Genomic DNA, 3750 nt, shown 5'->3' on the forward strand with positions numbered 1-3750 from the left:
TGCAGACCCTGCTGCTAGAGCCGGCGTGGGAAGCAGAGAGGATGAGAACATCTTCCTTAAGGCAGACATATACTGAGAGCAACGCTTTGTAGCTGGAGGGGCGGTCCCCTGTCATCATCTGTGCTTTGGAGTGTGCAGCAGAGGAGCCAGGAATGTCTAACGAGGGAAACTGAGGACAGTTCCATGCCACGGTGCCTTTACCTGGGTCTCGACATTGGGCAGGCTTCAACAGGTGACAATGCAAAAATGGCAAACCAGGAGGTGGAACACTCGGGGTAAGGGATGTGCTATGGGCTGAATGGCTGTGTCCCCCAAAATTTGTATATTGAAGTCCAAACAACCAAGCTGGTAGCATGAGGAGGCGGAGCCTTTGGGGGTGAGGAGGTCATGGGAGTGAAGCTGTCATGATGGGATTAGTGTCCTTAGAAAAGAGGCCTCATCCCTATACCACATGGGGACTTAGCAAGAAGGCGCCATGTATGAGCCAGGAAGAGAGTCCTCACCAGGAACTAAATGAGTCACACCCTTAATCTTGGACTTCCCAGCTTCCAGAACCGTGGGAAATACATTTCTATTGTTTATAAACCACACAGTTGATGGTATTTTGTTATAGCGGCCTGGACAGACGAAGACAGGGGCAAAAACTCCCTTTAGTGTGAAGTTTAACTCTCTTCAGTGTGTGGAGCTGCCCCACCAGCTATAGAGGAAAGAGTAGGTCCCAGACTCACTGAGTGCTCCGGAGGGGCAGCGGGCCGGGACCTTACCTATGCTGATTTAAGCCAGGAGTGTTCTTGAGCCCACAAGGACGCACGTGGCTGTCTGATGCTATGAGTGGCAGAGTCGAACTTTGCTTCATGAAGACCACGGGCTGTGGGATGTGAATGGCCTGGAGCTAGGGGCTTCTTGCACCGGGCCAGGCTGGAGGTCAGGAGAATGGAGCCAGGCGGCAACACTGTAATAAAGGGAGGGGACTTGAGAGGTGGAGTTTATCATTCTTCAGCACAAGTTGGACGTGAGCCATGAAGGGAGGGTAGCATGGATCTCTCTAGGACTCTCAGCCTGGGTGACTTGGAGAATAATTAACTATAATAACTACACGTGACTATTACTGAGTGTCTGTGGGTGCCAAAGAAGTTTTACAGAATGCTTAGATAAAGAATTCTAATTTTAACCTTCACAAACCCTCTAGGAGGGGAGGGCTGACAAAATGGTCTCAGGGAGGGTAAGCGTCCCGCCCAAATATCCAGGTGGGACTAGAATTCAGAGCCTCCACTCAGGTTTGCCCACTCCTGTCACTCAGCAGCAAGGGCAATGTCCCAGGCGTGAATCTGGGTGCAGAGATTCTGGCTTTCAGACCCAAGCTGACAGTCTCGAGAATGACCCAGCAGGTAGCTTGAGGGGAGCGCGTAGCTCAGGGGGCAGCAGGTGCAGCGGAGGGGACCGGAGCCGTCTGTGCCAGCCAGGGAGGACATGCGTGTGTCCCAGTGGAGAACATGGCAGAGGCGAGGGAGGAGGCCGTGAAGGGACCTCCGAGGAGCTGTGTGAACACAGACTGCTGCCTGTCCCCTCTGCCGCCTTCCTGTTCTCCCTCCTCTCTTTTTCAAGCCATCTTGTCTCTCCTTTCTCTCCATTTCAAACTATGAATTTCTTTAATTTTTTCAAATAAACCGTAGCTTAGACACAGCATTTCACCAACCAAAGTTAAGCACAAAAGTTTCACCTGATTTTTTTTCTTTTAAGAATGAGCCAGGCCTAAGCAAAACTGGGGCTTTGATTTATAAAATCACTCTCCCGGGCACACAGAAGGACAGATGCACATGAAAGCTCCTGTTTGTAGTGAGCATGCTGAGAACATGGCTATGGTGTTCCTGCAGCCGGCATGGGGGTGCAGCTGGCTGCAAACATTCACGAGCCACCAGGAGAGAAGACAGGCAGAACCGCGGTCTGAGCTGTGGGGCAAAGCCTGACGTCTTCATTTCCCTCTCCCACAAGAAGCAATCGCTGGCGAGTGTCGCCGGTCCCTACAAGACAGGCACGGGCCAGGGATCCAGGAGGGCGCTGGAGCTTGGGAAATAGTTAACATCAGTTTTGTCATTTGTATGCTCCTCTCCCTAAAGCAGAGCCACCTTGATGAGCTTTGGGGCCCTCAACTTTCTTGGTCATTTAATATAAGAATCCTACACTGAAATTTGGGTGGGAAAAACACCGAGAGACACAAACAGAAGTTAGATCAGGTTGGCAAAGTGAGCAGCACAAATTGAGAAGCAGCTTAGATGGAACCCGTCAGTCACCTGAACTCCGGGGTCTCCAGGTGACCTGGGTCCTTCCAGGTTCGCAGTGGGGGCTAGAACGTTCCTGCCCAAATTGATTTGAAAGCAATCATGGGAAATGTCCTCGGGGAGCCGAAGGCATTCTCATGGGGTCCACGAACACCCCACTCACCCCCTTTACTCTTCATTGTCCCAACTTGAGCAAAAGCTCAGGCTTTCTTTTAGTGGGAGCCCGCAGGTGGGAGCCAGCCAAGCCCCACCCCCACCTCCGCAGCCCTGGGCTCCTCACTCCACCATTCAATTTCTGTGCAGCAACTAATTACACTTGACTAGTTGCCAAACATCCTATTTTGGTGACTGAGCTCATATGACTGAGCTGTGATAACAAGGCTGTCTTTTTTTCACACCAACTGAGTCATGAATAATGATCTTATATAGATATTTTTGGTGCGGGTCAGAATTTTGTTCTGTTTCTAAATGTTCCCTTTTTCTTCCTTTTAAAACCAGAGTGAGGCTTGAATGGTAGGCAGCTTAAGCCTCCCCGGAAGAGGGTCACAGACAGGTTTGACGCCAGGGTCTGCGGCCCCCCGGGAGCCAGGCCATCCCTCTCCTCACTCATTCCCTCCTCCAAATACAAACTTCCCGCAGAACCAGTTTGATGTGCCAAACGCCCCCCAGCGCTGCAAATCTCAGTTCTGTAAGTGACATTGATTGAAAAACATGAAATCAATCACAACGTTTATTAAGGATGTAAAACGGCGTACAACACCAGGGCTTCATATTGAGAAACCAGCAGCACTAAATTAATAGCTTCTGAGACCTCCGGACCCCAAAATAGCCGGCAGATAGGCCTCAGGGAAGAGCAAATGAATCAATATGATCAATTATTTGTCATTTACAATTTAAATAAGCTCGGGGTAACATTAACATCGCAGTCAAAATTGGATAAGCCTCTCGGTGATATCTGGAGCTATTATTTTGGGACCAGGTCAGTCTTTTATTCATGCCTCACTTCTAAATTCCAATTATAGGTGGCACTTGATCCCAAGGAAAGGAAGTGGAGTGAGGGTGCCGAAGGAGGGAAGGGGGCCAGGAGGCAGTGGACAGTGGGGACCGAGGCTGGGCTGCCTGGAGTGCCTGCTCCACAGCCTGAGGGCGAAGAAACCGCTGGGTAGGAATGAAGCCCTGGAATGTGTGACTTGGCAAAGGCCAATATTTGAACACAGTCTACGGTTGACTGAGCAGCTCAGATTGTTCTAGGGGAGCCTTTCAGAAAGTCTTATGAGCCTTTTTTAGTATGATTTTTAAAGAATCGGGTTGTTAATGGCAACAGTTGAAAAGATGATTGAATGACTACACGATGCAAGCCGTGTGGCACCTGGACATGGAACAGGTGCTCTCCTCGCTGTAGAGGTGGCATTCTGACCTCTGGGGTGTGTGTGTGTGTGTGTGTGTGTGTGTGTGTGTGTGTGTGTGTGTG

The sequence above is a fragment of the Sapajus apella genome, unplaced genomic scaffold, assembly GCF_009761245.1.
Source record: "Sapajus apella isolate SASKATOON/1434 unplaced genomic scaffold, GSC_monkey_1.0 scaffold127, whole genome shotgun sequence".
NCBI classification, from domain to species: Eukaryota; Metazoa; Chordata; class Mammalia; order Primates; family Cebidae; genus Sapajus; species Sapajus apella.